We start from the raw sequence: 15,399 nt of genomic DNA, 5'->3' as shown, positions 1-15,399 counted from the left end.
GAAATATTTAGAGTTCGGGAGGGTTCAGGGTTTGGATTCGGGTTCTCGTCCCTGCTTTAAATCCTAACTCTTCCCGCTGTAAATTGATTTCTGAAAAATTAGACCTTGGAGATTTTAAAGGTGCTGCCAGAATTTTAAATTCTGATGATACTATTTTCCCTATCAACGCTACTATTTTTCAGCAACTTCTCGAAAAACATCCAGTTTAGACCATAAATTTTTCTTAATTTAATTCAATGCTTTGATAGAGGCTTTATTGACCCTTTAATTAAATCATTAACCGAACTTTGTAATAATATCCTCATACGCATGTCCTATTCTCTTTGGTGCACGTTTTGTTTCTTTAACTAAACAGGATGGTGGTATTAGACCCATAGATAGGGTCTTTTTTCGTCGATTAGTTGCCAAGGTGACATAAATAGGATTCGGTCTAAGGCTAGCTCCCTACTATTTCCCTCACAGTTAGGTTTTGGAGTTAGAGATGGATGCTAAGTGGCCTCACATGTAGCGCGTATTTTTATAAACACTGAGGCGGATAAAGTTTTCTGCAAATTAGACTTCAGAATTGCCTTTAACAGCATTCATTGGAGCTAATTTTTACCCTCTATGCAAATCCCCCTCAAAAACCTTTACCTACCCTCCTAAAAAAAATTTCGCCGCCTTCGATTTTCACATTATTATTTACATCTTTTTAATATTAATGGTACTCCCTTCTAAAATTTAAAAAGAACAACTTAAATTATTTATATTTTACTACAAACTATCTAAATTTTCGGATGTGAAAGTTATTTTTTAGAACATGAATTAAATTATAAACCCACTCTTTACAGTGAATTCATTACTATAGAATATTATTTAGCATGTTTAGAGTTTATCGCTATTTCATCTTTTAATAGATAACCCCCCAATAAATTTATCCTATACCCCCCCCCTCCTCAAAAAATGGATGCAAACTGTTCCTAACCATCAGCTCATGTAGACGTTGGTTTTGGAAAACCCCGGTCCCCAATCCTTAAAATTTTTAAATCAATTAGATAGAAAAATTTCAATAAGGACGGGTATTATAAACAAGTCCATATCCCTCAAACAAAAAATTTAATTTGAAATCCTAAGAGGGAACTACAAGCGTTTCTGCGAAACACTCCCTTTTCCCTCTTAGTTCAACACACATGGTATTCTTCCTTTTATTTCTTCTTCTATTTTATAAATATATTTTTTATTTTCTTTAATTTATTATTTAAATAATACTCACATATGTTGTATATAATATTCACATATGTTGTATATAGTACTGATTCATAGGCGTAACCAGGATTTTCCTAAGGGGGGGGGGTAATTAAAAAATTACTGGGGGCTTCGTCACCAGACCCCATTTTGGGCGGGCCTTCGGCCAGGTTTCCTTAGTCTATATAGTCATAAAATATTTTTACAATATAGGAGGTTAATTTTAAAAAAAATAAGCCTGGACAAAATATGAAATATATTTTTTATTAGTTTATATAAATTATAATAAATTACTTGTATATATGTTAGCGTCAATGTGTTATTTTCGGCAATGTACACATTGCCTGATTTTTTTAAGCAATGTGTTACGGTGGTAGGCAGGGTGAATAAGTTATTTAGGCAATGTATTTTATTTTATAAATTAATAAATTTATTATTTATTTGAGAGATTAATTTATTATTTAATTGATATTAATTTAATATTTATTTGAGAGGAATTTATTATTTATAAATTTATTATTTTTGTAATTTAAAGATTTTATTAGATATATTTTTAAGTAATATTTTTAAGATTGTCAATGTTTTTTATATATTTTTTTGAGATTTATATAAATATTTTTATATATTAATTTTTTACGTACTTTTTCATCTTTTGATCGTAAATATTTTTGAAAATATTTTTATTAAAGTATTAATATATATTTGAATAATTTTTTTTAATTTGTTATATTATTATTTTTAATATTTTTGATTGTTAATTGTTTTAAAAATAAATTTTTTAAATGATTTTTTATATATAAATTTTTTAGGTACTTTTTATCTGATACATCTTTGATCGTAAATATTAATATTTTAATTTTTTACGTACTTTTTTTCTGGTACATCTTTTGATCATAAATATTTTTGATATATTTTTTTTAAAGGATTTTTAAAATAGTACTTTTTTCCTGTTTAGGTAAAAATATGTTTTGTAAACATGTTATATTAAAATTTCAGTTAAGATGTAACATAGAAAAGTGACAATTGTCATAATCGTTATTTTTGAAATTTTTTGAGTTTTTTTAAAGTAAATAGGTAAAAATATATATTGTAAACAAGATAAATTAAAATTTCAGTGAAGATGTACCATAGAAAAGAGACAATTGTCATAATCGTTATTTTTGAACTTTTTTAAATTTTTTTAAAGTAAATAGGTAAAAATATATATTGTAAACAAGTTAAATTAAAATTTCAGTGAAGATGTACCATAGAAAAGTGACAATTGTCATAATCGTTATTTTTAAACTTTTCTGAATTTTTTTAAAATAAATAGCTAAAAATATATATTGTAAACAAGTTAAATTAAAATTTCAGTGAAGATGTACCATAGAAAAGTGACAATTGTCATAATCGTTATTTTTGAACTTTTCTGAATTTTTTTAAAATAAATAGCTAAAAATATATATTGTAAACAAGTTAAATTAAAATTTCAGTGAAGATGTACCATAGAAAAGTGACAATTATCATAATCGTTATTTTTGAACTTTTTTGAATTTTTTTAAAGTAAATAGGTAAAAATATATATTGTAAACAAGTTAAATTAAAATTTCAGTGAAGATGTACCATAGAAAAGTGACAATTGTCATAATCGTTATTTTTGAACTTTTTTGAATTTATTTAAAATAAATAGCTAAAAATATATATTGTAAACAAGTTAAATTAAAATTTCAGTGAAGATGTACCATAGAAAAGTGACAATTGTCATATACTTATAAACAAAATTCCTAAATTCGCTTTTAATTATTATAATCAAAATTAATCATGAGTTTTTTTCCTGCAAATCGTTCCTTGATTTTATAAAAACTCTAGATATAAAAATTTCGGTGAGATTTATTATGATTGTATTAATGACTAAAATAATAAAAAATTCCACTATTATAATTAAACTTTACTCTTCACAGCAATCAGAAAGGTTTTTAACATAATGAATAATAGCTCGCATATGTATAATTAATTTTAAATTAATTTACTTTTTCAAAATATGTTTACTAAATATAGGTTATTTTGTATATCAACTAACTATAATATCTTTGACATATTTATTAAAAATCTATAAATAAATATATTTTAGATATTTGTTCACTTTAATGAACTATCTAAAATTACAAGTTTATTGGAATATTTTAAACAATAACTAAGATTATATGCAAAACACTACAAGTGTATCTAAGATTTTTGCTAGAGGTTGAAAACCTTTGGGTAATTTTTTTACATAATTTAATAGAATAATGTTAGACTCCCTCTTTGAAGGCCTTTGGCCAGTTTATATTTTAAATTTTATTAGGTTTATACTCCTTTTTTAAAAATTTCTCACAAATATTTTAAGGTCGTTATTTTTAATATTTTCTTATTATTTTTATGACATCATATACACATTTTTAGTTTTTTCATAGGGGTAAATAGTTTATAATTTTTAAATAATATTTACCAAATGGGTGGGGATTTTTACTCCCCCCCCCCCGTTTATATGCTAAAATATTTTATGTTAAAAACATTTTTACGCCATATTCTTATAGAGACCCTGGTATATATTTTTATCATAATGAAAAATTATTTTATATGATGAATATTTAAAATTTTTCTTCTATTTCATAAAAATATATTTCTTTAGAATAATACATCACATTTCAATTTTCGCCATCTAATTTTTTACATAATCATATTTTTTTAAAAAATTATTCAAATATTATTTATAGCTACCGAAGACGATACTATTCAAGAACATATTAATGCGATCAACAAAATTAGGCAAATTTCGAAAGATGGTCTAATTGTACAAGCTAAAAGAATGAAAAGGGCTAGGGATAAAAAACTAAAACCTGGAGAAATAGGTGATTCCGTATTATTGCCAATTCCATCTGTCGATCAAGGGAGACTGAATCACAATATGTTGTTGGCAGTAATTACGGATAAATCCACAGAAGGATTTTATAAATTAGGAACTAGTCGCGGATATTTATCAGGTCATTTTGCTAGGTCACAATTTGACCTAGCAAAAAATAATTTCATTAACATTGGAGATGTACCACCTAATCATTATACCTTTAGAACAATGGTTGGCATATCTTCAATATGATCTGGGTCAGCGTCTACATGAGCGGGAGGGGTAGGAACAGTTTGCATCCTATTTTTTGAGGGGAAAGGGGGTAGGCTGCGTTAATGTGGGTAGGATAAACTTTTTGCGGGTTATCTATTAAATTTTGAGATGAAATAGGACAAAATTTATTGCTGTAAAAATTAATACTTTTATTATAAAATTATTATAATACAATTCATCGACCAAATCTATATATTGCAAACAATCATACACATTGTTTTCCAAATAAAACTTTCTGCTATTTAAAAGGTTTAGATATTTCAGCAAGCTCATAATGCCATAATAATTAATTCATTGTAAATAATGGAAGTTTTAATTGAATTTATTATCTAAAAAATGAATTCTTTATATTCACAAAATATCGATAGTTGTTAGTAGAGATATATTAATTTAAAGTATCCTAGATAAATTATCTGAAAAGAGTATATAAAAAGATGAAAATAATAATAGATAGACACCGCCACCGAAGCTGGGTAAATTTTTTAGGGGGGTAGGCAAAGGTTTTTAAAGGGGGTTTGCATCCAATGAAAATCCTGTCATGTAGACACTGATCTGGGCAAGTTTATAAACGTTGTCAATGTAAACAAAATTGCATGACAAATAGATGTAAATGCAAGGCGTCTAATGTGTCTTGCAATTCTCATTGTCATTCTACAAATAATACATGCCAAAATAAATAATTGTTTTATATTTATTTTGTGAAAATAAAATATGATTATTTTATATTTATATTGTTGAAAATAAAAAATGATTGTTTTATATTTATATTGTGAAAATAAAAAATAATAAAAATGTTGTTTTTATTGTCAAGAGATAAAATCTTGCAAGATCTTATAGGGAAGGCTTGCTACCAGATTTCTGTTAAGAATATGGCATAAAAATGTATTTTGACAAAAAATTTAGCAGTAAAATGAATTAGTAATTTATTTTCTAGCGTATAAACGGGGGTGGGGGGGGGGGGGTAGAATTTAACGTTCGTTCAATTATATTTATATTTTTATTTATTTGAAAAATTTAATATTTCCGAGTAAACATATTTAGAAAAAGTAAATTAATTTAAAAAATGCCTTAATTATACATCTGCGAGCTATTATACATTATGCTAAAAACTTTCTGATTGCTGTGAAAAGTAAAGTTTAATTATAATAGTAGAATATTTTATTATTTTAGTCATTAACACAAGCATAATAAATATAACCGAAATTTTTATATCTAGAGTTATATTTTTCGCTATTTATTTTAAAAAAAGTTCAAAAATAACGATTATGACAATTGTCATTTTTCTATGGTACATCTTCACTGAAATATTAATTTAACATGTTTACAAAACATATTTTTACCTATTTACTTTAAAAAAACTCAAAAAGTTCAAAAATATCGATTATGACAATTGTCACTTATCTATGTTACATCTTCACTGAAATTTTAATTTAACTTGTTTACAATATATATTTTTAGCTATTTATTTTAAAAAAATTCAGAATAGTTCAAAAATAACGATTATGACAATTGTCACTTTTCTATGGTACATCTTCACTGAAATTTTAATTTAACTTGTCTACAATATATATTTTTACCTATTTACTTTAAAAAAACTCAAAAAGTTCAAAATATCGATTATGACAATTGTCACTTTTCTATAGTACACTTTAGCTGAAATATTAATTTAACATGTTTACAAAACATATTTTTACCTATTTACTTTAAAAAAACTCAAAAAAGTTCAAAAATATCGATTATGACAATTGACACTTTTCTATGTTACATCTTCACTGAAATTTTAATTTAACTTGTTTACAATATATATCTTTAGCTATTTATTTTAAAAAAATTCAGAAAAGTTCAAAAATAACGATTATGACAATTGTCACTTTCCTATGGTACATCTTCACTGAAATTTTAATTTAACTTGTTTACAATATATATTTTTAGCTATTTATTTTAAAAAAATTCAGAAAAGTTCAAAAATAACGATTATGACAATTGTCACTTTTCTATGGTACATCTTCACTGAAATTTTAATTTAACTTGTTTACAATATATATTTTTACCTATTTACTTTAAAAAAACTCAAAAAATTTCAAAAATAACGATTATGACAATTGTCACTTTTCCATAGTACACTTTCACTGAAATATTTATTTAACATGTTTACAAAACATATTTTTACCTATTTACTTTAAAAAAACTCAAAAATGTTCAAAAATATCGATTGTGACAATTGTCACTTTTCTATAGTACACTTTCACTGAAATATTAATTTAGCATGTTTACAAAACATATTTTACCTATTTACTTTAAAAAAACTCAATAAAGTTCAAAAATAACGATTATGACAATTGTCACTTTTCCATAGTACACTTTCACTGAAATATTTATTTAACATGTTTACAAAACATATTTTTACCTATTTACTTTAAAAAAACTCAAAAATGTTCAAAAATATCGATTGTGACAATTGTCACTTTTCTATAGTACACTTTAACTGAAATATTAATTTAACATGTTTACAAAACATATTTTTACCTATTTACTTTAAAAAAACTCAATTAGCGATCAAAAGAGAGAAAAAGATACGTAAAAAATAATCTTAAAAAATATTTAAAAAGAATATTAAAAATTAGCGATCAAAAGATATATCAGAAAAAAATACGTAAAAAATAATCTTAAAAAATATTTAAAAATAATATTAAAAATTAGCGATCAAAAGATATATCAGAAAAAAATACGTAAAAAATAATCTTAAAAAATATTTAAAAATAATTATAAAAATTAGCGATCAAAAGATATATCAGAAAAAAATACGTAAAAAATAATCTTAAAAAATATTTAAAAATAATTATAAAAATTAGCGATCAAAAGATATATCAGAAAAAAAATACGTAAAAAATAATCTTAAAAAATAAAAAATAATTATAAAAATTAGCGATCAAAAGATATATCAGAAAAAAATACGTAAAAAATAATATTAAAAATTAGCGATCAAAAGATATCAGAGACCTGCAGGCCCTGCCCTAAACCCGGCCCGGGCAGGGCCGAGCCGTTTTTAAAATTTTTTAAATATACCCGGGCCGGGCCTAAAAATTTTTTTTTAATATATCCGGGCCGGGCCTAAGATTGTTAAAACCGGGCCGGGCCTTAATATTTTTTATAAAAATTTTTACATTATGAGTTAATGGTTATAAGATTATATTATATTATAGTTATGATTAATATAATATTGGGTGATAGTTAACACTACCTAACAACCCACAGATCGATCTAATTATTAATTTCCTGCAAATTTATTCAAAGTATTAATATATTTTTTTATAATTCATATCTAAATTTTTACAACATATTTTACCAAAACAATCAAATAAAGGAATATCTTAAATAAGCCCCAATATTCAAGTATTATTAATATATTTTTTTATAATTCATATCTAAATTTTTAGAATTTATTTTACCAAAACAATCAAATAAAGGAATATCACTTCTTAAAGTTTGTAATACCTTTCAAAGCGAAAAGGAGAAATAAAATTGATTTTACTTAATATAAAGCATTTTTTAATTGAAAAATTTGTTTTACACAAGTATCATTTTATTTCTCTTTTTCTCTGTCCCAAATTTAAGCAATTACGTATGTAGTCAGGGACAGATCGCAAAATGACGGAAAACTATATAAAAGATTATATTAAATTACAAGAGGCTCAGGAAGTAAATGAAATACCATCGACCAGTCAAATTATGACTGTTGTTAATCAAACTGAATCGTTTTATGACAAATGGGGCGATGGTTATTCTGGTAATATGTCAATACCCGATGATGAATATTATAATTACATAAATAAAAAAATAAAAAAATAGATGAAACATTTAAGGTGGATAATTTGTTAGAGTGGTGGGCGGCTCATCAAAGCGAATTTCCAATTTTAGCAAAATTGGCAAAACGGGTATTGGCAATTCCTGCTTCAAGTGCAAGCTGTGAGCGGAATTTTTCCACTACTGGGAGAATTCTTGAAGAAAGAAGAAGTAATCTTGAACCTGAAAAGGTAGATATGCTTCTCTTTCTTCATGATAATTTGTGAATTTTTAATATCTTTCTTGAGTATAGGGTTTCGTCAATCATGCTGGTTTTTTACTTTGCAAACTCTCAAATATTTATTGCATTTATTATATTTACCTTGAGTCATGAAAGTTTTTAATCCAACATTTTTCATTATTTTTTTTTACAATATTATATAATACAATTATCTTCTTTTGTTAAAAATTTATATTATAAAATAAATTATATTAATATTGTGCAATTAGATTATATTTTCAAAATACTATTTATTATACATGCATTTTTTTAAATAGCGATTTATTTTTATTTTATAAATTAAATAGTAAATTAAATACAATATATTATATTCTCAAAATATTTTCCATTTTTATAAATTAAATATTAGTTTTATTTTTTTTAAATGTAATATAAAATATAGTATATGACAAATATTATTACCATTTTTATGAATATTAGTTTTATTTTTATAAATGCAATATAAAATATAATATATGCTCAAAATATCCATTTTTATAAATAACAGTTTTATAATTTTTATAAATTCAATATAATATTCTCAAAATATTAGCTTTTTACATGTATTTTTTAAATAATAAGCGTTAATACTCGCTGAAAAATATGGTAAAATACCTCATAGGTGAATTTTTGTATATACCAGGTCGAATATAATTTTAAAAAATTCCGAGCCGGGCTTGAAATTTTTTTTTAAAAAAATATCCGGGCCGGGCCTTAAATTTTTAAATCCGGGCCGGGCCGGGCCGTAAAAAGATTTTTTTAAAAATATCCGGGCCGGTGTAACGTGATTAATTAACTGCCCTTATCACATACCTCTGAGTCAAGTAATAACTATGATAGATTAACTCCCCCTTTGATAAATAGTGTTAAGGAGGGAGTTGATAAGTAACAAAGATATTAATTACAATGTAAATTGATAGGGAGAGTTATATGATCATGCAGTTTTTTTTAATATTGCTGAAATTCTTGTAAATTTGATTTTCGAATTTAAATTTTGAATCGAATTTTTATTTTTTTTATCTACTTTGTGAAATTAGACATCCTATTTATACATAATGCTCAAGTTATCTCACTCTATAGCGAAAAACAAAAACTTTTAGTATCATTCCATGGAGGATGTGAGACAAATCTCACAGAAATGTCATTATCAGGTCACTTTGGAATCAACAAGACATATGATAAACTAGTTGAAAGGTATATTTACACTATTCATAACATAATTTTATAAACTGGTTTAAGTATTATTTCTAAATTTTTATGAATATTACTGATAAATTCCACAATTTATAAGCTAGGATACAGTATTCAATATAAAATTCTCTTTCAATTAATAGAATATTGTTTTAAAATATTGCTTAAATTTAGCCTGATATCACCCAAAAAGCTTGCAACACTTTTAAAATGTACTTTAACATAATCAGGTACTTTTGGTGAAGATACAATAATAGCTATTAAAAGTATAGTGAGAGAGGAAGGATATATAGGTGTACAAGATCAGGGTAGTAATATTTTTTAAAAATATGTTATTATTTAATTATCAAATTTAGATGACCAAATTATTGTGGAGCAATAATACCAAAAAAAATTGGTGAACTTTTTCTGCCCACAACAAGGAACTGGAAGGTATATCACTCTAAACGGTTCAGTTTCAAAGTAATTGGACGTTATCCCAAGATAAAATGTGGTATATTAAAAAAGATTTTCACAACCGATCATATTGTGGGTGATGGGAACTGTTTTTTTAGGTTAGAATCAATATATGTTTATAGGTGTATAAGTCAAGAGATATCAAATAGCCAGGAAAATTATAATTACCTTAGGGAGGAATGAATTTTTTTTATGAGGAGCGAAGATTTTAAATTGGAAATGGGAAAATTTATAGGATATCCTGTAGAGGAATACCTAGTTAACAGAAATGTTATGGGAAACGGTGTCTGGGCAACAGAGGTAGAAATATTATCTATGGCCACATTGTTACAGACAAATATATTAATCTATACCCAATATAAGTGGGCTTATTATTCGCCCATGAAATTTTTTAATAATATTAAAATATTTAAAGAAAATATTTATTTATGCAATGTAAATAACAATCATTTTGTTAGAATTATATCAATGTGATTATCTATTCTAATATTTTTATTCCATTATATTTATTGCAATTTAGTTGAAAGATGATAATCGGCAGAGTTGGGCAGGTCCTCCGGAAAAAGAATCTAGATACAGATACAGATTCTTTAAAATGAATCTTAGATACAGATACTAGTATCTTGTTCAAAATATCAAAAAGATAAAAGATACTTGTATCTTTTACTAAATTAGAGTATCTTAAATACTAGATACTTTTAAATTATCATTACCAATTAAGTTAGAATAGTTTATAAAATACAATTTTTATTATTTATATGTGAAGAACATAGTATTACACATATAATAATGAATATTTGCAATAATTAATAAAATATTTATTGATGAATTAATTATAATAACCAGGGATTTTAATATTAATTTTTGTCCATTAATAGCTTAAACAGGAAAGGGAGAGTAGTATATTTAATGGGAGTTTGTGCAAATAAGAAAAAAAATTAAATCAAATGATTTATTAGAGTTTGCAGGTTATTTTTTGTGTTGTTTTAAATATAGCTTATATTCGGAGTATATGGCTAAATGGAATCTCTAAAAAAAATAATACTAGTTTTATTTTATTCATTATCTTTAATAAGTATTTTTTATTACTTGTTTGTGATATTTATGTATTTTTTAAATTAGTTTTATTTTCTAGTATGACTTATTAAATCTTGCATTTGTAATATCATATATATATACATTTAAATCTCTTTTAAATTTTTTTAATTGCAAAATCATTGATTATATATAAAAAATATGAAAATAATGTACAACATTATATTATTTAATTATTAAATATATAACAATTTTCTTTAATGCATTTTAAATTGATTAAATTTTGTAGATAAATACTGTAATATAATTTTACTTATATCATAAATAAATAAAAGTAACCAATAAAGTTAAATTCTACCTTATTATAATTATTTTTTAAGACCTTTTAAAATTATCTAATATTATATATCAATTGTAGCTTAAATATTTCCTCTAATAAGAACTTGCTAAAATAATTAAATATAAAATATATTAGAGATGTGCCGATATTTTTTATCGAACCGATATTACACCCATTTTAAAATATCAATTATCGGTCAATATTATAAAATTTGATCCGATATAAAAATGTCTTCTTTAACAAAAATAAAATGTTATAAAATTTAAAAAAATAGTTATATCTTAAATCATTTATTTTTATAAATAAAATCGAAATCCATTTTTATGTATATTTTTTTAATAAACATTCTACCATATTGTTATTTTTTTGCGCATTCTGTTTATAAAAGTGTGCGATAATCTCTTCAGAATCTGTTTTTAGTGAAGCTGGTGATATTGACAGTTACTATCGCCGCAAGCTGACCTCTGATAAATTGGAAATTGGTATTACTAAAAAGAAATCTTCGCTATATTAATGTTAAATATTATTTTAAATATTTATTTCAAATTTCATAATATAATTGTTTATTAATTAATATGTATATAGATTATTGTTAAAGTGATTTAACAATAAAAATATTTTATATACTTTTAGAATTGCAATTGAATTGAATATAAACTATAACTGATCATTATAATATATTTAAATGACATAAGTTATGGTATAGTTAAATTATAGATGTTATACTAATAAAAAGTATATTAAAAATTAAAACCATTGGTATTTTTACAGAATACAAAACTATATATGATATCGGATCAGATCGACCTCCAAAAAGTGGTATCGACACCTCTAAAAATTATATATCCAAAATAATTTGAATTTGATAATCAACCATCTTCTATAAAAAATTTTATTAACAATTATCTAAGAGGGACTTAAGTATAGGTATTATTATGTTAATAATTATAAAATAAAAATGTATATTATACTTTAATATGTTTAACAAAGTTTGTAGAGGAGTTTGTTCAACCTTTAATAACTTTTTTACTTGTGCAATTTTGACATTCGGCTTGTACCTTGTCCTTTTTCACATGAATTACTTTATAAAATTTTCCATCTAGAATTTTAAGATTCAGATTTGATTTAGGAGAACCTATCTCCATAATTTCATCTTCACCACTATAAATGTTATACATTATACAAATTAAAAAATATTACATATAAAATATAACTTTTACTTATTTAGTTTTGGTGTTGTTATTTTTAATCTATCTATCTTTGTGATCTGTAAAATTTCCAACTAATCTTGGTTATCAATATAATTAAAATATAGCAGGAAAAAATAAAGAAAATAATACAAGATTTCACGAAGAAAATTAAGTTAGATTGTGTGATATGTAAATGTTTTAAACATGAATATTAAAAAGAATCTGTATCTGTATCTTTTAAAGAAAATGAAAAAGATACAAGATTCTTAGATACAGATACTAGTATCTTATTAAAAATGTCAATAAGATATTGAGTACAAGATACAAAAGGATCTTGTATCTTAGATACAAGTATTCGCGGTACTGCCCAACTCTGATAATCGGTAAGTATCTTTTTGTTAAATGTTATTGTACTCATATTTTTATTAATAGTTATTTTTATAAAAAGTACAATAGTTTGACATCCTTTTTATAAGTTGAATTCTATTCAATTGCAAATTTAAATTATATTTATTGCATTTTATATTTTTTTTAATACTTCATCTTTTTCTTAAATGTTATTCAATTGCGAATTTATACAATATATTTATTGCATTTTATATTTTTTATTAATAGTTTTTTTTATAAAAAAACAATAGTTAGCCATCTTTTTGATGAGTTAAGTCCTATTCAATTGCTAATTTATATTATATAGCTTTTTATATTTTTTATTAATAGATATTTTTATAAAAAGTATGATATTGAATCATTTAATGAATGATATGTAATTTATGTTTAAATATGAATAAATTAACCTACCATGTGTATATAGATTTCAATCAAACTTTTTTAAAATTAAGCTATGACGTTTTTGACGTTAAATTATTTATAGGTATATCAGAAATTAAAATATTATCTATCTCATAAATTTAAATATTAGAAAAATTTAATTATCTATCACTCATAAGAGTCAATATGCTAAACATATAAACTTTAAGCATCACCTGTCAGTCATAAGTGTTAATATTGCATTATAAAGTCATAAATGTCAGTATTACTAAATAATAGAAACTTTTTAACATTACATGTCAGTCATAAATGTCAGTATTACTTAATAATAGAAAGTTTTAACATATCATGTCAGTCATAAATGTCAGTATTACTAAATAATAGAAACTTTTTACATTACATGTAAATGTCAGTATTGCTAAATAATAGAAACTTTTAACATATCATGTCAGTCATAAATGTCAGTATTACTAAATAATAGAAACTTTAAACATTATTTCAGTCATAAATGTCAGTATTACTAAATAATAGAAACTTTTAACATATCTTGTCAGTCATAAATGTCAGTATTACTAAATAATAGAAACTTTTAACATTACATGTCAGTCATAAATGTCAGTATTACTAAATTATATAATGATATTTTAATAAAATATTATTATAACGTCAATCATATATGTCAGTATTACTAAAGGGAGTTAATTTAAATTAAGTTTAAATATCACACTAAATTTTATAATATTTTATTATAACGTCAATCATAATGTCAGTATTACTAAAGGGAGTTAATTTAAATTTAAGTTAAAATATCACGTTACACCGGGCCGGGTTTTAAATTTTTAAATCCGGGCCGGGCCTGGCCGTAAAAAATTTTTTTAAATATCCGGGCCGGGCCTAAAAAATTTAAAACCAGGCCGGGCTCGGCCGGGCCGTGCAAATGGTACCTCTGCAGGTCTCTGAGAAAAAAATACGTAAAAAATAATATTAAAAATTAGCGATCAAAAGATATATCAGAAAAAAATACGTAAAAAATAATATTAAAAATTAGAGATCAAAAGATATATCAGAAAAAAATACGTAAAATATAATATTAAAAAATATTAAAAATTAGCGATCAAAAATCATTTTATAAAAATATTATATTTATATTATCTAAAAAAAATTATAAATTAAGTAAAATAATAATCTTAAAAAATTATTAATAATAAATAAAATATTATTAATAATATAATATTACAAAAATAATACATTGCCTAAAAAAACCAGGCAATGTACAATTTGCCCTGCCTACCACCGTAACACATTGCCTAAAAAAATCAGGCAATGTGTACATTGCCGAAAATAACACATTGACGCTAACATATACATTAATATAAAAGCATGGTAATAATTTATTCCAAACAAGTATAAGAAATTTATTTATAAAAAATAAGTAGACATATAGTTGATATTCCTCTATTATATAGAATTAGTTACAAAATACTAGGTAAAATTTCACTTTTACAGACATATTTGACAGTTAGAGAATATATTACAGTTAATAATTTAAAAATTTTTACTAATCTATGATCTTCATAATAAATATTGCAACAATTTGCATTCAATTATTTAACGCCATCTATTTATTTTAAATAAAAAATGATATTAAAAATTAATCTTCATATTATTCATCTCACAATGTCTTTAAAAGATATTTTCTGATGTCCTTATCAATATTTTATAGTTTTCTGTAAAATATATAATTCGCTATATTGGTAAAAATTACTTGATTGTCATATGATAATTGATAAAATTAGATATACTATAAATCTACGACATATAATATTCCACTGTTTGTATTGTGCTTTAATTTTTATTAATTATATTTTACTTTTATTAAGATAAATAAGTTAAAATTACTCACTTTATAAAAAAATTATATTTGATATATTATATTATTTAGTAATTTTATAAATATATTATTAATAATTAGAATACATTCACTTTTGTCTTAAGA

The 15,399-nt window shown here is 23.6% G+C and overlaps 1 long non-coding RNA gene across 2 annotated transcripts; it reads left to right on the top strand.

Annotated features, from left to right (window-relative positions):
- The first annotated feature begins 9,461 nt into the window (after positions 1–9,461).
- On the top strand, positions 9,462–11,232 carry LOC135926451 (uncharacterized). 2 transcript variants are annotated; one of them, XR_010571881.1, is made up of 3 exons: positions 9,462–9,617; positions 9,845–9,922; positions 9,971–11,232. It is a non-coding gene; the product is annotated as an uncharacterized LOC135926451 (long non-coding RNA). The 2 variants fall into 2 exon arrangements; XR_010571880.1 differs by having other exon boundaries at positions 9,789–9,922.
- The last annotated feature ends 4,167 nt before the right edge of the window (positions 11,233–15,399 follow it).

Source organism: Gordionus sp. m RMFG-2023, chromosome 3 (assembly GCF_954871325.1).
Source record: "Gordionus sp. m RMFG-2023 chromosome 3, tfGorSpeb1-WG-v2, whole genome shotgun sequence".
Classification (NCBI taxonomy): domain Eukaryota; kingdom Metazoa; phylum Nematomorpha; class Gordioida; order Chordodea; family Parachordodidae; genus Gordionus; species Gordionus sp. m RMFG-2023.
This window is presented reverse-complemented; position numbering and strand designations above follow the sequence as displayed.